Genomic DNA, 21,430 nt, shown 5'->3' with positions numbered 1-21,430 from the left:
GAGTTGCGGGACTTGAACAAATTCTGTGCAATACCCGCAATCCCGCAGTGAAATTTAGGCCCTGTATCTTATGACAACAACAGCCACTGTTAAATCCAAATAACATTTTCAATGTGTCCAAATTCTTTACTTTTGATATAGGCCTAGCTGCAGAATATGCAATGACCCAGTTACAGCCAACATGGATGTTTAAATCTAGTAGACTAATAGATTCCACATTTATCTCATTTTCCCATTCACTCATTTGAAAGGCAACAAGCACCACAAAAAGGCTTCAAGAATCAGAAATGACAGCACAGTAGGCGGGCATCTATATTTACTAATTTGACTAACATTAAGCAAAATATCTGATGAGTAATTAATGGATATGACAATGAAGAGATTCCTCATCCCTTACTCTTGTTCGGGAGTGAAAATAAGCAGAAAATAACCTAGGCCTTTTTCAGATTTAATCAAGAAGTCACTGTTGCCTTTGAGGTAATCCATAAAAATGCAGATGTGCATACTGTAGGAGAACATCAAAGAGTTTCCTTACCATGTGACCAAGTGTGGTTTGAATGCTCGCCGTCAACAAGTTGAAAGCAGGAATTATTGTCAATCAATACACCTGCAAGAGATGGAAAATTGAGAAAACCGTGAATAAATGTGTCGTCTTACTCATGAGTCAATGTTTCCAACACATAGACTTTACTTTGTTTAGGCCTCCCCTATATATCAGTGGCTGCCAATGGGTTGGCAAGTATATCTGGCAACACAATTTAGCATTTTTTTTTATTTCTATTTATTTTATCCATCCGAGTGAATGGCCGATCAATTAACTAGTGGACAGGCTCCCCTTGTTCCAACTCTCCTGCACATGTTTGTTCTGCTATTGAGAAAAAAGTCTGTCAAATGCTCAGGATCTGTAAAAAACAATGAGGGAGATATTCTCTGGTATGACGTTAGATATAGTGGATATTTTAGGTAGGTAAAGCCATTCCTTTACTCCTCTACAGTGTAAATGTTTTCTGACTTTGGTGGTAGCTTCATATTTTATGAAAGTTACTCATTTTTGTGATTAAATTTGTAGTCAATGATTATTAAAAAAACAGTTATATTTTGCACAGCACACAGCGCCACAGGTAACTTAGCCAACATTAGCCTTTAGCGTGATATAATTGACAATCAACTATAATGGCACTTGCAGAGCACAGACATCCGCCAAAGCCACGATGTTAGCAATAGCAAAACTAAGTTTATGTATCCACCCCAGGATTCTGACCTGGTCCAAAACTACATGCCATCTTCCTTAGGACATGCTACACCTTTCCACCAAATTTCATGAAAACTGGAGCAGTAGTGTTTGTGTAATCCTGGTTACAGACAAACAAATAAACAACAGCGAAATAACCCCCCTTGGCAGAAGTAATAAATGCATAATCCTCAAAAATAACATCTGCTAATTTGACATGAAATTACAACTGTAGTCAACAGTGAGAGGGAATGCAGAGCCCAAACTCCATTCCCACTCGTTCTCAGTTCCAGCTGGTCAGTGACACTGCGAGCACAGTGAGAGTGCTGGGGGAGAGACAGCAGCAGGTCAGTGTGGTAAAGACAGTTGCAGGAGCACAGTTCCCTTGACCAAGAGAGACATACTGTGGTATGAAAGCGCAAGGAAAACTACACCATTTAGGCTAAATGCTGTACTTTTTTCAAGAATTACAACTCGAGGTGGAACTATGACTGGCTCAAAATCCCACCATTCAACCACAGGCTCTGCCTCACCCCACTTGATACAAATGGCATTTTCCAAGCCCTATTTTTCATTCTTTCAAAAGGAAATATTTTGCCTTGTTTTTGTTCTAACACCAAACATATTTGCCATATAATGTCTGTATGGCAATTTCAAAGCCACATGTTTATTTTTTCCTACGGTCAAAACTGACCTTTTTACAGTAAATCATCAACTGACACTACCAGTAGCAGACAGACCACACCAGGCAATACTGCACTGAACATATTCAGCGGTTTCAGTTCAACGATGATTGGCAAGCAAGTACCAAATGCATACCATTTACAATGCAAAATAACATTTTGCCCAATGCACTGAGGCTCATCCACCGGTAACTGCCTTCAACTACAATTCTTAACTCCTAGAGTTATAATACCTCTATATCAGTTCAGCTTCCCAGTAATGAAAGACGACTCTCTCATTCAGACAGAACAAAAGGACCATGTCTAGATGGATTTCCCCCCTTTTTTCTACTGTAGATGTTACACCCAAAATCTGTTTTCCATTACAATTAATGTTATCATGAGGAGTGCAAGGGTGAAAGAGGAGGGAAGAACTCTCTCGCTCTGAAAAAGTCTGCTTTCAACAACACCACAGAGAAGCATGAGAATTCTATATACGTGTTCTTGATATGAGACACATGGCCACTTGGAAACTAGGGCAATAGCATTATTGTACAGGCCTACTGAATTCACAGCAGCACACCATAGCCTGTGCACACAGAACATGAGACGAACTACCAGCTGGTAATCTAACCTAGATTGGTTCAATTCACATATTTATGTTAATCAAACATGCAAAGGCCATCCAGACCTGCTTGTTGGCTTGTTGCTATAGCCAGTATAACATGAATATGAATAAGAATATGATTTTGTTTGTTGAAGAGGGAAGTTTTGCACTTGTAAGTGACTGTAGCTGTCCACTTCAATAGACATACATCACCATTCAGACTTCCCAGTGGAAAATCTGTGGTGCGGTTGCAGTAGGCCTAGTGCACACCCTGTGATGGGCGGTATGACACTGCTCCAGAGTGCCCCTAGAATTCCTCTCATTTTGCCCACGCTGTCATCTGTGGTGTGCCTTTTCTCTGTGTGACCCACCCAGTGCTGTGAGTGTTTGCTATGCCACTTGTTTGGGGAGTTCAAATCCTTCTGTGTATTAAAATGAAAAGAAACACTTTCGTAAACTCATAGTTTGTTTGAACCATAGCCATTCAATAAACGCTATTCTTTGCATGGTTTTCTCTCTGCATGTGGCTGACCACTGATCACAGTGAACAAGGCTCTTTATGGGCAGCTAACATTCAAGTTCCTGACTGATGGACAACAATGCTCTTTTATAGTAACAACATAGGCCTAAGTTATCATTTAGGAAGATATTGTGCATATTATCCATGGAAAATATGTACATCTACAAATCTGAAATATCATGTTCCAATTTGCCACAAGATATAGTAACGCATAATCCACAGCACAAAATGGAGAAAAGAGGGTGGAGAGAAAATAGAATCCATTCAGACCAAAACACAAGAGCTTTTTACACCATTTTAAAGCCGATTGCTCAAACTCATCTGTGCGAACAATCATCAACTAGGCTAATAATCTACAGGAGAAATGAAGATTTCCTCCACCTGTGAACACAAGTATCTCTGCAAACTGAGAAACTGGTGTGGTCAGTTAGCCAGCACCATTTCTGAGACCACGCCTCCAGTGTCCATCTGTAAATCAATAGAATGAATTCCAGTGATGAGACAAACTGTATAATTAACTAGCCCTGGTCTCATGAATCACACCGGCAGGTTAATGCCTCTTTCAGTTGTGCCATAATAAGATGAGATAAACTCAAGGGTTTAATGCAAGTACAAGTTGTTGATTAAGTGTTATGTTGTTGTGTGGGAATGGAAACTAAACGGTAAAGTGAAATCTTTAATCTATTCCCTGATGACCTAGTATCATTAACGCTAATCCTGCAGTGGGAACTGGAACCAGGGGGGAGGGGGGACTTTCACTCCATTGATATAAGAGTAAACCCTTCGCCCAACTGCCGTCCCGTTATTGCTCTCAAGATTTTTTAATGTCTGTGTGTAGCTATTTAACATCATCCGCAAGTAGTCGGGATCATTTTAAACCCAAGAGCAACTTTTACTGAAGACATTCAACCTTGCATCAGTCTATGCAGAAAACAGTGCCTTTTAGCTGACTAGCTGCTACGCTAGGGAACACTTAAAAAACATTAAATGGTTTAAATGTATTCATATGAAAAGCCAGTTATGTAGCTGATGTTATATGCCATTCAATTCAACTTAAATGTAAAAACCATGACAATGCCCAGCTTTGCTGCTAGTCCCCAAATACGTATGATATATGTTTAACTTAGAGGCTCAGTTGACATTAACACGCTCTAGAAATGGGCCAATTGTTGAGATGGTTCAGCGTTGTCATTTCATGACTTTGTTCTGTGTGCTTTAGTGTGGACTTATTTATTGCCTTGCATATTACACGGTATGACTCACACAGGCTCATCTTACAGTTGAGAAAAAGACAAAAAGTCATATCAAGACATAATGGGCCAGCATCACAAACTTAACATGAACACATGGCAAAACATTTAATGACTACAAGAAGAAGACTATTTTACACAGGAAATGAAAGCCCCTTCCACCACATGTCAGTACCCTCCTCATGTCCAGCTAGACATAAACATCCACCCCCGCCTTCCTGCCAGCGTGTAACCAAGGTGAGAGCCAGGTGTAGGATGATATTATTTAATTGGGTCACTTGAGATCACTGTTCAGAGCTCAGGGAGAGGAAAAGGTCAACGAGGCAGTAAAAGGCAGGGTTGCTGGGACTTCCATGCCTCCCATCACGCTTTAGAAATAAAGGCCAATAGGCCAATATTCCCTTTTCAAAATTCAGCCAAAAGGTTCACTGAAGATCCTGTGCAGGGATAACAAGCACAGACTGCCTTCTTTTGAGTCCACCAAAAACTTCAGAAAAGCGCACAGAAGGTAATCAACAGGTTTCTTTACCAGCTTTTTACTTTCCATCTACAAATTCTAGTGAGGGATTGTGACTTGGAAAACTCACATGGACATTCATAACCATCATCAACTCACAGTACAGCCCATGCCATGGGCCTCACAGGGAGGCTACATCGGGCACGTATCTGAAGCATTCCACTCGCAGAGCGTCTGCTACAACAATTAGCTTCCACTGTAATCAATGGAACTGGCTACACCAGACACTAATAGCGGTGCATACATTCAAAAAATTACTAAAACTATTTTTACGCTTTGTGAGCGGAGTGCTTCAGTTGCGGATCCCGTGTAGCACGGGCCTTAGACCTCTACAAAACACAGCATATCTGTATCATATAGCGAGTCAGGGCACTCCCCTTCACAACTTTGCAGATGCTTCTTTTTCAAACCAAAATTTAGAATTCATCTAGCCATGGCTGTCTCTGTCTTAACCTCTGATTATGATGTGTAGAGATGAATTCATTGCTTCAGTGTCTCATTCTTACACTTTATACTATGTTGCACAGGCAGACATTTTGATAGGATCAAAGAAAGTGATGCCTGGACACAAAATGGCTGGTGACTGGATAAAAAAAGGATTAACATACAAAACTAGCCAATATAATACAAAGATGTCCGGAATATTCAGTAGTCTTATATGAGTAACTTACTTTTTGTTAAACTGAAAGAACAAGAAAGTCCAAGCCACATCCGTGTATCCATTTGGGTTAACCCAACATCAATGGTAGATTTCATCACATCTAACTCCATGTAGTATGACATCGCAAAGTACACAGTGTTTGGTTATGATGCCTACAAAATTTCCCAGGATCAGATTTCACGCCAACAGGGATAAGCCAGGGGGCGTTTGCTCCTGTGTTTTTGTGAACTCAGAAGTTGATCATTCTTAAAAACACAAAGTTTGAGAGCCTTGAGACAGTCAGGCTGCACACTGCATAAAATGTGGCCATTTTAAGTCTGTACATGAGGTGTTTGACTTGACTAATCCCGGAGGAATGTGGTGACCTGGGTCTACGGTGGCCCAGGCAGCACAATTAATCTGCAGAGTGCAGAGCAGGGAGAAAAATGGACAAGGGGAACAATGAGGAAACATTCCACACACTTTCAGCTGGGACCAGACAGATAATACGGTGTGTGTGTGTGAGAGAGAGAGAGAGAGAGAGAGAGTGGGGGAGGGGGTAAAGGCCAAGGGAAAAAGATTTAGACTGTATGTGTGTGTGTACGCCTATATCTGAATTCATAGGTGTAAGACTGTGTGGAAAGGAAGGCGAACAGAAAGACATTTTGTGTGTGTGTGTGCGTGTGTGTGTGTGTGCGTGCGTGTGTGTGCGTGCGTGTGTGTGTGTGTGTGTACATGTGTTATCTCATTATTGCACAGATAACAAGTCTGTAGTAAAGGGTCTGAGGCTGAGCCCACACAAACACACAGTCTGCTGATTTGTGCAGTGCAGAGAGAGTCTATAGCAAACTGCAGTAGTGGCAGCACTGTCAACTACACTAATCAGATCCCACTGATGTCTGATGTCCCTCTACTCTCCTCCCCCACTTCCAGCACTAAAACGTCCTGTTTTCATCACATTTTGCCCCTCCTTTCCCGGCACCATGTGTGGTTAATGAAGTCAGGGTGGGTCTGTGTGTGTAAGTGAGATGGGGGGGGGGGGGTCCTAGAAGGCTTTCAACTTGTTCACTCTGCACCTTGTCAAGCTGGCTGTCCTGCAATCAACATTCTACACTGAGGGCCGGATGTACAGAGAAGGCGCTAATACCGAGTTTTTCTATGCGCAGAAAGCCAACGCTGTGCTTTGCCATATTGCAGGGAATTTACTAAGCTGTCACTTCATTACGTAAACAGCGCTCATCACCGTCCGCCCTTGCCCTCTCTACAATGCTAATTGCGTGCCCACAGCTGAACCACAAGCGCAGTTAAATAGAGTTAACCAATTGCGACATTAAAAAGAATCAAACTTTAGCGATCATACATGATAATAAGATGTCAACAAGCAGCGACATACAGAGTAGACTAGTCTACTTAAAAATTTACTATTTAATGCACGGAGACTAGGGCTATCTAGTCTAGCAGATTGGGAAGGTTATGTCGTGAAAGTGAAAATACGATATTAGAAAGGGAAACAAAAGTTAAGGTTGCTTTTGACATAGTACAATGAAGAAAACCGATGCTCTGAATACTGATTCAGCGGTCTCTAAAAGTTTCTCTAATTGACGCATTTAACCACGATTTAGATTACACTTTTAACAGGCGCAAGTTTTTCACCGCAAAACAGACGTGCACTGTTTTCATACATATGGCGGAATACTTAATCAATCGCTATTAGCACTTCTCCTCCGACGATACTCCCACTTTCTCCTGACCCTCCTATGAATATGCATGACACGGAAAAGCGCAAATAGCCAGTCACAGCTCCCGCGACAGGCAGTCTGCGCTTTTTCCTCAGTGCGGCCTGTTTTCATACCTCGCCATGTTTTTACGTGCATGTTGCAAATCAAATACGCCTGAAGTGGGTGCAAAAATGTTAGTACATCTGGCCCTGAGTCTTTTTCTTCCTCTTTTCTGGAGCATTGCTCCTCCTTAATCAGGGTTCTTGCAGGTTTCAGTAAGTCAAATTTAAGACCTTTTTAAGACATTTTAGACCATAAAGATTGAAATGTAAGACCTACGACGCATTCCCAAACAAATATTCAAATCAAAGAAATTCGGAAAAAAATATTTCAATGAATTCAGTCATTGAAAAAGCATTAATTTAATTTACTGATAAAGCAATCACATTAGTAACCTTCCACACACAACGTCTACAAACCAATTGATTTTGACATTGCTCACTTGTATAGTCAAGGAAAAACATCCGTTCCAAATGCCCAAAATCTTAGGCCCAAAATGAAAATATGCTAAAAAAAACTCCGAAAAAAGTTCAGAATTTTAGACTTTTTTAGGCTTTTTAAGACCCCACGGGAACCCTGTTAATGGGGGACACATTCTGGCCCTCTGACTGACTGAGTGCCTGCCACAGTCACTCCACACTAACGGCCCTCTGAGAAAAATAAGATCACTGTTTGAATAGCAGTTCAGGGGATCAATGCCATATCTGGTACTTCTCACTGATGCCAGAACTTGATAACCTTCAAGACCTATAACTTAACATATAACATAATCAGCCAAGTGTCATTATTCTATCTGGTAAAGGAAAGTTTCTTTGCTGATGCTTCAGTTCATTCAAAATATCTGTAACAGCCGATCAAGCATCACCTCTAAACACAAATACTGTAGTGATGCATCAGAATACCAAGATCTCATCAGTTTGATGAATTTGTGAATTCCTAATGCAGTATGTGGAAGGAAAACTTGTTTACTCAATAAAGGTCTGACAAACAGCACTGTCTACATAAATGTTAAAATTCAATTTAGTATGTCCCATTTTTGTAAATGTAATATCTTAAGAATGCCTTGAGACGTTCTTGAACGTGCCTCAAGACATTCTTGAGATATTGTGTTCACAGGAATGGGACAGACATGTAGTTGCACTGACCTTGACCTTTGACCTCCAAAAGCTAATTAGTTCATCTTAGAGTTCAAGTTTAGATTCATAGCACATGCCTCAAGGCATTCTTAAAGTATCACTATCACAAGAATGGGACTTGTGGTCACAGTGACCTTGAACTTTGACTTTCCAAATCGAATCAGTTTTAGTAGTCCGAGTAAACATTTGTGCTACATTTGACACACTAAAGGCATTCTTGAAACAGTGTTCACAAGAATGGGACTTCCATGGTCACAGTGACGTTCACGAGATCCGGATTAACAGACGTTAATACTTTTATGGACAGACGGACAACCTGAAAACATAATGCTCCGGACACGGCTATCACTGGTGCAGGAGCATAACATGAGGCCTGTAAAAGTCAAACAAACTAAAAGTATTTTTGTGGCTACAATTATTAACCCTAGGGTTGGTTTCATGTCCAAGTTCAAAACTAGTATCAATATCAAAAACTACTCTTCCAAACTTCCAAACCCCCCAAAAGGTGAACAAACCTCAACACCTGACTTGAAAGCCTATAGTGTAGATTGCTGGCGAACCTATTTCAAATGTACAGACTGACAGAATGCTGGGCTCCAAACTGCGACCAAATGGTTGCATTTTTCAACCATTTTTTGAGACAAGCAAGTATTTTTTACAAATACTGGCGCTTGTGCGACCTGCAAATTTGTCGCTGGGAATGGCTGAGGGAGTTTGTGTGGCTATTGCAAAAATACAAACACCACAAATTGTATCTTCAGCTCTAGATGTGGTCCAAAGCATTACATGTTAATCTGAACATTCACCCTACCCCATTTACTCCAATTTCTTTCAATAACTATCAAATGCAATGTTATGAAATTGCTATACGCTCTCTATTTACTCTTCATCAATGCTATACAATCAATGCTATACAAAACAACACAAAATGCATCATTGAGATCAATATGTTTTGTATAGCATTGATGTTAAAAGTAAATAACCAAAGGCAAATTTTGCTCTGACGTGATCACCTGAGAGTACCTGAGCAGGGGTGGGGATATCCTTTTCAATTTCAGTGATTCAGTGATTTCAGTGCCACCTTACTCTATACAAAACATATTGATCGCAATGGTGCATTTTGCCCATGTTCAGGGTAGAAAATAAAAAAGAAAGATTTGCATAAGACAAGTCAAATTGGTATTTTTAAAAAGAAGGGATCATGGAGAATAAAGAAAAAATATAAAACAAATCTTTTTACATTCTCACAAAGTGTTAGGGTGCTCTGAAAATGACATCATGATTTTTCAGACTTGTGAGGTCTGCTGATCAGGCCCTGAATGAATTTCTTTTCTGTTCATTGCAAGTAGTGTTTCTACTTATCTCAATAAGGAAAATAAATTAAGAGCCTATGTTGAGTACAAATATGTCTTCTGAAGGCCTAAACAGAGACCAGCCAAAAACTCCAATAACATTTTGATCAACTTTGAGGGACAGCTATGACCATGCAGAATCATCCAGACCAAACATGATGATTTTGCTACATACTATTCCTATTTATGTACCAGCATGCAAAATTTGAGCCTCCTACATAGTTTAGTTCTTGTGCTATGGGCTTGTGAACTTTGACAAAAAAAAGAGGTCGAACAAAATCGAGACCCCCCTCCCCCCGTTAAACTGGCTGTATCTTGGAAAGTATTGATCTTACATAAAAGTAATTTTACAGTGTGTCTCCTAGGTAACATGCAACATCAACATTGTTTTTTTTCTAGAGGTTTAATTTCTCATCCTCCATGGTTACTTAATTTCTTTATGGAGGGACCAAGAATGTCTTTGGCACTCACTGAAATTATCCCCTGATTCTGATGAGCCATTACCGGTAAAGGGCGGTAGTGGTTATCTTCATGGTAAGAAAAGTAATTACTTTCATTTCATCACCCATGTACTGTACTGACACATGATGGGGAGCAAAAGAAAGGAGTTATCATTAAATGGACCTCAGTTGTGATCAATTTAGGGGTTTTCCTGACCCCACCTGAGAAGTACACATCAGAATGAGTTCTAAGGGTGACATGTAGTGTGACAATAAATACTAGTGTCAAAAACATAGGGTGCTTTCACACCTGCTGTGTAGTGCATTTGACCCATTGGTTTGGTCCGTTTGTGCAGGTCAATGCAGTATAGTCACATCCATCCACACAACAAAATATTCAGCCCAAGACCCTCAAAGAGACATACTCTCATTCCCATCATGGCTAACTCTGATGCGGTCCAACAGTAAAGTAAGCAACCTGAACCCAACACTATTCAAATAGGCCGCATTTACACTGGCAGGCCTTGATGCACAATTCTGATTTCTTACCTATATTTTTTTGGACTGCCTGTTTACATCTACGTTTTAGAGTGGCCCATATCAGATATCTGTGTTTACATGGTTCACTAACTTGTATAACACCTGACACAATGCGCATGCGCACCAGAGGAATTTTGGTCACCGAAATTAAAGCAAACAGACAGCACTGCAAATGCACGAAATAAGCTAGAATTAGGTTATTTCAGTGGCTTGTTGTTTACTTTCGTTTCATCTTGAGAAGTTCGAAAAATAGGCTATAATTTTTATTTTAAGGCAAAAAAAGAAAGTGGAGAGCCTGCCACCTTTATTGTAGCGTTTCCATCTGTTTTCATTTCTCGTGCGTTCACGAGAAACTGAAAGCAACATTGTATGTAATGTAAATGCGAAAACGTAAAAGATTGTGGCCATTTTCAACAATGCGCAAGTTGAAAATGTCAGGGAATGTCTGATCTACCTGTTTACACTACAGTCGGATTGGCACATATCCGATTTATATCCACATATTGAATGAGGACTGTATCCGAATATCCGAATGTACGTCTTTTTCCTGTTTACATGTAGAAGAGCATATCTGATCTGTGTCACATAAGAGCAAAACACTTTCAAGAGATATAGAATTAGAGAATGCCACAAATACCAATATTGTTAGATGATCGTTGTGTTTCTCCCCTAAAGCTGTGTTTACTCCTCACCCTGCTATCTCAACCATTCTGGAAAACCCAGCTTCCACTCTCCATCTGCATCTGCAGAGATCCCTCTTGACTCCATGCCAGCAACAGCAGTTCTATATGTCCATGATGTAAAAATATGCAAATAGTACTGACTTATATATCTTATGACTATTTCAGACCATTCTCAGAGTTTACATGGACAATGATACTTCAATGATACTCATACCACGTTATTACTGGCCATGCCAACTATGAGCAGGGGCAGCGGAAAGTGAAAGGAAGGGGCTGCGATCGCACAGTCCAGGTTACTGGAGGCAGGGCGCACCAGCGCAGCAAACAAATTTTACAAATAACGAATCCCGATTTCCACTCATTTATGTTTTTTTATGTTTTAGCCTATGTTAAAACAGGGTCTATAGAATAAGTGTGTGTCTGGCTTGTGGGGGCTTGACATCACGATGGTTGCTTTCCATCATGATGTCGGTCAACCATCACGCCCAACAGACCAACCCTAGTTTACAGTGCATATTTAGCTAGCCAGCTAACAATAGTCCAGCTATATCTGTGATCTAATTGCACATAGATAGAGTTCCATAGAGTTTTCCTTTAAGTACTTCCAATTGCAAAACAGCTAGAAATGGCTGTCTCATATTGTGACCAAAAGCAGCCACTGTTGTCAAGATGATTAATAAGTAATGAATGTAAATGTAACTGGAAGAACATTACGTTTGCCTATGTAACACAGCAACATTGTAACACTGACATGGTACCATGTCACATATTGACACACTAAATCTACTGTCAGGCTCACAAAAAAAATGAATAAATAAAATGAGTTGTGCACCTCACATCTCTAAACCAAACCATCTGATTCTGATCTGATTCTGTGCAGATAAATGGCTTTTTCCCTGCATCGATAATAAGAAAATGTTACCAATAATTATCAATATTTATTAGTATTTTCTGTGAAAGAAAAAAGGCATGAATAAACAGATGAGGCCTTAAATAATTTAAACATTATGATAAAATACGATAAAAAAAAATGTATTGTTTAGTAGACTATACCAATATGCTGAATTATTCTGCTCCCAAACACCAACATACTAAATCTTTGTTGTGTAATCTGTAGTACAGCCATCAGCCCACAAGCTTACTGTGGGCGGTCTGAAACAGAGCAAGAACCAAACCTGCCACATTAAAACATTCTGAGTAGAGAGTACAAATTACATCATACCAAACTGACTTCTCTGTTCACTGAATATGTGTTGCAGAACAGTGTGTGTGTGCTGGCAAGTCTGCCGGACACTATTAAGCAATGGTTAACACAATTATATAGCCAGAGATTGACATTACCCATCATTTAAGTCAGCAAGTGACTTCCTATGTATTCAACTCAGTACTGTATAATCTGAAGGAGCAATTTTGCATCAATGCATTTGTTTTTACTATAGCCTAAACCACTGAAACCTACCAAACAACTTCTCTATAAGTGCAAGTGCAGACCACACACAGACAAAAAAAAAAACTGAACTTGACCTCCAGGTCACAGACACACACCCATGCAGGAACTCTCCATAAAAGCCTGAGGCAGGCAGTGTGGGGGAGGGGAACTGTTGGTTGTTGTTGTGCTCTGAGAGAACAATGAGCATTTAAAGTCTGTTTGCCTGTTTGTGTGTGACTGTTTCTGTGTGTACGTGTGTGTGTGTGTGTGTGTGTGTGTGTGTGTGTGTGTGTCAAAAAAGAATTTGTCCTTTTCCCAATGGCACAGTGAAGGTGACATTATTTTTTGGAAGCTAGTACTTTACCTAAACAAGGCAAAACAGGAATGCCTTGACAGGTAAACAAATGAATCCACTTCAAAAGTATACGATTAACAAGATTTACCATAGTAAATCAGAGGTACAATCAATGATCTACCCCAGAGCAAACTGGGGGTGTCTTACTGCCTTTACATTTTCAAACGGGCCTTACCGTTGATGTTTCTTCACTTTAACTCCGGATTTTGATAATGATGAAATGCACACCATTTTCACTTAAGGCAGCTGACTAAACAAAGTAAAGTCAGCACTACTTTTTCCTATGTCGATATAATATGCATCATACAGGAGCCAAAATTCAATAGGCCATAAAATAGAATGGATGAACGGAGTATTTTTTCTTTAACATAGAAGGTATGTAACTTTGGTCTGTCAAAAATATGCTCTATTATTCTATATCCTAATTAGGTGAGCTTTACGCTGATTGGCTGCCTTGTAGTTCAGAGTGATAAAGTAACGTGTGGAGGGAGCAGTGATCAGAGGGATGGTTTGCATCAGAGTCTGCATCAGAGTGTGTCACAGTCGTTGTTCAGATTTTCCTGTTTTGTAGTGGTCATTTTCAAAGTTCGCGTTTTACATATTAAGGAGGAAACAATCGTGCTTCAAACACAAATTACTCATCTAATCAGCGATTGCTGGTTTGTCATTGCTGTTGCCAACCTAGCTTTCCATTTGAGATCTTGCACTCTCTTGGTTTGCTCTTTTGACCTCTTAGTAAATTTAGACAATATCACATATCCCACCTGTGCTTCACAACTACAAAGCACCAGCAGTGAGAAATATCTACAATCAGCTTTCCAATGAGGGCACGACGATGACTAGGATCGACATTTTTGTTTAATGCTTTGTGACTTTCAGAATCGTATTGCACAATGCTTTCCACAACTATAACATCACAATGAGTACATCCCTCATTCTGGATTTGATGGCATTGTTGTGTGCTGTGCCAAGAAAAAAGGCGTTCATTGCAGAGAGTAGCATGTGGATAGTTCCGACAGTCAGACTGATAATCTGAATTAGCCAATTTAGCTCTCTAGGGTCTCACTGTAATATATGCATAAATCATAGTGATCACACACATATTGATCCAATAGGAGTTGACATGATCAAACCAAGAAGTATTAGGCCTAGGCCTAAACCTAGCATGCGGATATTCTCATGATTTCTCACAATTCAAACCTCACTACCTTTACATGGACTGCAATAACCCAACTATCGTCCTTTGTATAAGTAAGACAAAATTTCCATTATAATGTTTATGAGTTGCACAGAAAATTTCATTCAAATTCCTGTTTATGTATTAATAGTAGCCTAGCTAACACCAGACCGATTCTAAACAGATAATTGGTCTGGGATGCTTTGTTCATTTCCTATTTCCAAGGAACATAACCAGTAGTGAAATCAAACTTGGTACATTCAACTCGACAAATCTTTTCAGAAGTAGCCTACAACAAACACATCTTTCTTGTTAACAACAGTTTCAAATACAGTTGTTCACTCAATCTCAATGAATATACAAGTCTCTAATAGAGTGTGGTAGACACTACCGTCATTTTGTATGCGTTCGATTAGGATTTTTGCAGGATCCCGTTCATAAGAAAGAATCTCTATGCGCGAATGAATGGGGTTTCGGGAATAATAAAAAATGATCCCCCAATCATAAAAAAATCAGCATACATATGTTGTCTCCATGAGGACTTTGGATCTACTATATCGCTAAAATATGAGTGTTACTATGCCTCTGCTACCAGCAAAAAACGTTAAACTACAAACTATCTCCCGTGCTGTCGTCACAAGGCAAGCAGTAGCTTGTTATCTTGTTAGCTTTACCGAGCAAGGATAATAACCTTTTCACAAGAATCACGCTGTTAAATAAAACATATCAACAAGCTACAAGCTTCCGGGTGACTACCACACTCTATTGGTTGTGTTCAATAGTGCTCCTAACCATGCTCCCATTCTGTCATCGTATAAAGCCCGCCCCACAAGGATAACCAGTTTTGATTGGTTTGATTGATTTTTTTCCTTATTTCATTATTTATTATTTATTTATTATATTTTGAAATTGCTGTGAATTGAAGAATTGCCAGAAGCAATTGCAGAGCCAATTCAAATACGCTCACAGATTTGTCTGGTTTCACCAAGGCTAGTGTCACAGAGCATAGTAACGCCAAATTACGTATCCTAAGCCATACGACTAATGTCCCTCAAAATTGGAGCCTCCAACATTTCTGTCTGATGCTACCATATACCCTTTTGTGTGTTTCCTTTCTAATTTTGCAAATGTTTCAACTCCTAGATATTATTTTTACGCATATGCATGCCACAACTTCTATTTACACATATTTAATTAAAAAAAGAAAAATTCACCTATGGTCTTGACTGTCCCTGACCCTTGGCTACACATGTCGGATTAAAAGCAAGCACTGAGCCAATACTGTGTCCAGAATTATTTTTTTAAAAAGGTGGTTGGGATTAGAGAAAAAAATATTTGAATGTTTCGGTAAATCCATATTTTCTATGGATGGCATGCCCAACCTGCAGTGTTATGTAGGCATCAAATTAGATCATGTAGTATGCGCAGGTTAAGTGTTTAGATCTGAATAAGCATTTTCGGGCAGGAATTGAAAATAATAATCACTGGAATATTAATAACTTTTCCAAAACAAAACTTTTTGGCGAGTGTGTTTGTGCTGCCGCGGTCATTTAATAGAGGGCAACACCACTCACTCAGCTGCATGCTTCTATCTGAGGTGCTGCGATAAATTTGTTGTGCTGTTACCTTTGATAACAACAGCCTTTAAACACAATTTGCAGTGGGTCTTTGTTTGTTCTGGATCTGATCTGACGCCGCAAAACCGAACAAATTTTCAAACAACTGATGACACAGTGCCTCTCCTGGGAACGAGCTCTTCCCTGTTCGCTGTCATGTTGTTTGCATGTGGGAACTAGGAAAACTATGTGCCCACTCTGAACTACGGGTGCTCAAGGGGAGCGTGTGAAGTTAAAGAGAAAAAACGATTTTCATTCAAATAAATAGACCTGAACTTCAAATTCTAATTAATCGATAAAATCGATTTATCGCCCAGCCCTATATATTTCCGGTGGAGCGTTAGCAGTGTTGTAGTGGCATCTTCTGCTACTTTCATGTTCACTTGGACACGGCAAATGGGCAACTCTTTATTCAACTTTGACTCGCGTAAATCCTTTAGCATCTTAATGTGTGCTTATTCACTAGATGCAACACCCAACCGGGTCCGTGTAAACAGATACAGTAAAACAATTTTTCTATTGTTACATCTTCAATTTTGTTAGGTAGCCGATGACCAACACAGAGGGGCACAACAGTCACAAAATTGAAGATGCAGCTACAACACAGCTAATACTCCACCAGAAATATATCAGCTGGCTAAAGAGCCTTACATGCATACACCGAATTGTAACTAGAAGACCTTCCCTGTAAAATAAAGAACATTGTTGGAAACGCAATAACTGATATTTCGCCCTCAGTTTAATTCTAATTAACTGTCGGGAAGTGTCACAAAATTTGGTGTATGTGCAATGAATGCAAAGAATAGCCTTTTTAAAGCCTTGTTTTAGTGGTTTATCCGAAATTAACCGAAATAAACCGAATTCCGCCATGTTTCGCATTATAGATTCCTACCATACTCCCCCGTTATTTTTTCCTGTTATGGAGCCATCTCAGCATTACAATCTGAAAGATGGAAAAGTGGTGCAAAATGGGTAAGAAAGTCGACATGATGGAAACGGAAAACATTCTCGCTACAGTTGCTTGTAAAAGTCCAGAGGTTTCCCCAGTGCTACCAAGCCACATTGAAGCAATATGACCCTGCACCTGAAATGTAGTCTTTTGGAATATGTAAAGTTTACGAGTTAGTGTATTATTTGTCGCTTTTACATTTTCATTTGGTTTCCAACTTTTCATGTTCAAATTAGAATATCAAAATGTATTGACAACTGCAGGTGTCACTATCTTCCTTCATTATTTGGCATACTAACATTCACAGGCTACAAAATCTGTGACATGGCCATTTTTTTTATAAAAACACACAGAGAATCACATCTCTCGTTCTTTTTTCCCTTTCTTAAATTTCCGAATTGACATTGCCTCCCTGGTTTAACCTGATCAGCCATTACTGCCAGTGATTATAATAAAAATGTTTGATAAAAAATATTTAGGCCAACTGTATCCCAAAGACTGAGGAGTGGATCTTCCAACCAGACAGCATCACTCTGTGACAATTATACAACATTTCATAATGTTCACTTTGCACAATTGAATTGTATTATTGTTTATAATTATTGATAATTCTATTCAATGACACAGGCAGGAAACGGCTCAGAGGAACAAAAAAACGTCATGGTACATATTTCCACAACATCTGGCCATCTTATCTGAAGAAAGACAGCTTGAGGCCACATACATAAATGGGGTCAATATGTAGGCCTATCATTGCATTTTGCCAGAAAAAAAAATAAAATAAAAAAAAATCACACCATTCCAAGTAACAACTTCAACCGTGCAATTTAGTATTCATGTCAAATGTTTAAATAATATCAACAAACAAAGAGAGGCTACATTTCCCCTCCCCCTCATCTTTGAATTTTCTGTCAAGCACCAGTTACATAACTGTGTCACTCTAGCAGAGTGTGTCTTTGAGCGATGCACTAGCTCAAGACCAGGCATTCACTGGGTACTGTTAAACATAAGATGACTGCCATGGCGTTTATTGTCATTTCACATAATTAAACGACTTTTGGGTTATATTTTAACACAAGGAAACATTAAGCCATTGTGTACACTGATCTCCAGTAAAAGAAGACTGGCTTTCATAACACCACATTATATAGGTTCAGAATACCAGTAAATTAATATTTGTAGTAAAATTACCAATCACCAGAGAACTCTGAAATCAGTGTCTGTTGTGCACTTTTCTTCCCTTCTCTTGAACCAGCGGCTACAAGTGAGAATGTGGACATGGAGCTCATTTTACATCAAAAATGTTTGCTTGATTGTTTGTAATCCATAAATCAGGAACAGTGTAATGTTAAAAAAATACTTTATAGTAGGCTAGGCATATACCCATCTCACTTTTTTCTCAAAGGGCATATACATCCATTTACTTTTTCAAGACTTCAGTAACATGAAAATAAAAAAGCTTCCTTGACCAAATTAAAACACTGCTACATCATCTGAAAATCGAATGGCTCTTGTTTTTTATGTGCTCTTCCACCAGACTACTACACAACCTAAATCCACTGTCAGTGAGTTAAGAATATCCTCTTGGCTTTAACTCTCTCTCCCTCCCTTCCCCCTCTAGCTAGTTCCTTCCCCTCCCCCACACCCACGAGTTCAGCCTCAGCCACATTGCTGTCATGTGGGCTTCCACTGTTTTTCTTACAATATCAACCAAAATATTCCCCCATTGGAGGGTCATAATTAGTTTTACATGAGCATAATAGTAGAACTAATCTCTAAGCAGGATACACATTGATTATGTGTGCATTATTATTAGCAACCTCGCCAAATATTACACAACACATCAACATAGTCAAGGAGGATTTCTTGTTCCAACACGATTGCAGCTACAGTTAACGTTATGTCCCATGATCAAACTGGGGTCTAAAGTTAGCTATTGCACTGTAAAGGGGTTACTGTCTGTCAAGCAGCGACCAGCCAAGCTTCTATTTTGATCGAATACATTTAACGTTCGCTGGCACGCTAATACTGTTAAAAACTAACAACTAACGTTACATGTTTGAGTCTATCAGCAATAAATTAGACCTAGCTAGGAAGCTCATCTAATACCAAAGAAGACTATGTACAATATCACAACTATTAAACGTCAGAGTAATGATTACATTATTTCATGTAACCCCCATATCACAGAATCCTATCTACCTAGTTAAGTTGTGAGAAGGAAGATAGCTGCATTTACAGACAGGCGCGCGCTCACACATACACACATACACTCGCGCGCGCACACACACACAGACGCACACACACACATTCTGCCCATCCCCCACCCCAGTCAAATCAACTAAACAAATGCCCTTATAATATAAACAATACATAGCATTGAGACCAAATAAAGCATTGTCCATAATCATTCAACCCTTAGCTACATCGTTTTCGTCAAAGCTATAGTTATAATAAACCAAAACACTCACTTTTAATATCCGGATCACACAAGGGGTGCCTTCTGTGTTGCTGTGTTGCCTGTGTGGAATTTCCTCCTCCACGGCTATTTCTTTAAATAGGGCTAAAACAAAGCGTTATAAGCCCACTCTTCAACGACGATCCGCTTGTTAAATTCCCATATAAATGTCCGGTTACAACACACGGTTAAAAATGTTCGCGAAAATCTGTTAAAAATTGCATTTAAGAGAGACTGAGGAGCATTGTGGGGCTGTATGCTAGTGGAGAAAGAGCCAAACGGTTCAGGAGCAGCCAACGGCTTCAGACACTCAAACACTGAAGCGGTGACCTGCCAGGCAAAAATGGGGAAGGCCTGGGCGGTTGTCGCTGTAGCTTTGTTGAAACTAGGAGGGACACAGACATAGCAATAACATAGCTGATGGTTTCTTTTTTTCTTTTTTGTTGAGAAAATTGCATCAAAACAGTTAAATTTTCATAATATTTTCATCTTTGTGCAAATTTATTTTTTGTACTTTTTATTTTCAAAATAATTTGTACATTTTTATAAAATATTTTCAAATTTTGAGAAAGAGGATAATTGGTAAGTAAGCTTACCTTGTGTTCTTCTAAACAACATTGTGGTGTTTTGTTTTTATTTTGTGTAAAAGAGTATTAAAATTAAATGTAATTTGTTGATCATTTGCAAAGCATAGTTTTGCCCATCTCAGTTCACTGCACCGTCCCTGCTTCTACCGAAAATGAATAGAACACAGAATTAAAGTAAGTACCTATTTGCATTAATGGAATCTCCATTTCTTACTGGAATAAACCTGGTATAACCATAGGGTAGGCCACAACTGGATACACAGAAAAAAATGCCAGTTTTGTAGAATTGTCGTGTAAAGATTTTTATCTCATTCACAATTGACAACAAGTCTTGATGGCCACTAAGCTGATTTTATAGTTTATAGTAGGCTGTATGCAGAACTTGTGCTAGTAGGCCTAGGCCTATGCTAAAATAGCAGAAGGTGGACAAAACTTTGTAGATGGACTTGTAGATGGAAACATAGACAGTAAAAGAAGTGGACAGCCACCCCATAGGACTTCAACAGAGACAAGTAAAGCCAATTTGAACCCATTTCCAGTTGGTGACCTGAAGTAGCCTACTGCGCATCCTCGATGTCAGTTGAGTGATAAACATGTGACATTAAGCAACGGACTGAACACAGTAAGTCATCTGGTAGCCACGCTAAGAAAATTGATGATGTGCTGAGTAATCCCAGTTCGAGTGCAGCTTTTAGTAGGTGATTTGTTCCGACATAGTGCTAACCCAACGGAACATCTCTCAATGCTTTCCTAAATGCCCGTCGACTGCCTTCTAGTTTCTTATCTGCGACTATCTCCACTTTTCTTATGTGTGATTGAAAGTCGCATGCTCATGACATCATTTTAGCATTGGTTTAGAAAAAAAGTTTATTACGGAGCTGTAAAGTGAGATACAAGGTTATGACGCCAGTCACACAATGTTGACAAGTTTCTCTGGAAATAGAAATTGGTCATATAAAGGCTTAAAATGTTTCAGATTTTATGTTATTCACTGTCAAAGTGACGCCAAAATGAATGGGGGTCAATGCTAACTGGTGGTGCTTTATTAGCCTCAGAGCCTCCCATAGATGGAAATGTGATTTGTTTGGCTTTTTTTATGAAAAGGCGCTGTGGGAGACAAATTACAAGAGAGGCACAAGTTACAAGCAAAAAACGTGGAATGAGAACCCAAAATACTATTGCCCAAATTATGCATGGTAGCATATAGCCTAGCCTAAACTACTGCTCTACACTGAGCAGTACTATCAGATGTCATGATTTTCGTGAACTGCAGAAGAAAGAGTGGGAGGAGTTGTTTGGGGGGGGGGGGGTGATACAATGGGATACTTGAGGGACCGGATTGGTTACTTAGAGGCAGAACGGGGGCTGAAGCACAGAACAGCTTAGAGAGCTGCATACTCACAGTGCACAGGCCATTGCAGCATTCACCAGGAAAGCACACACAAGCTGGCAGTGTGGCAGCAGGACACAGACTGCTGGTTTGTTTTAATGCCCCAGGACTTG

The 21,430-nt window shown here is 39.5% G+C and overlaps 1 protein-coding gene across 1 annotated transcript in view; it reads right to left on the bottom strand.

Moving 5' to 3' along the window:
* The window catches only part of tbl1xr1a (tbl1x receptor 1a), a 45,364-nt gene extending 25,711 nt beyond the window's left edge, over window positions 1-19,653 (bottom strand). The window contains exons 1-2 of the mRNA XM_042057474.1: window positions 19,354-19,653; window positions 536-607 (exon numbers count right to left, since the gene is read on the bottom strand). The gene's annotated coding sequence lies outside the window, so the exon portion shown is untranslated. The remainder of the gene's footprint in view (window positions 1-535; window positions 608-19,353) is intronic.
* Between the last annotated feature and the right edge of the window lie 1,777 nt (window positions 19,654-21,430).

Source organism: Alosa sapidissima, chromosome 12 (genome assembly GCF_018492685.1).
Source record: "Alosa sapidissima isolate fAloSap1 chromosome 12, fAloSap1.pri, whole genome shotgun sequence".
Lineage (NCBI taxonomy): Eukaryota > Metazoa > Chordata > Actinopteri > Clupeiformes > Clupeidae > Alosa > Alosa sapidissima.
The sequence above is the reverse complement of the archived record's forward strand: the minus strand, read 5'-3'. Positions and strand labels throughout refer to the sequence as shown.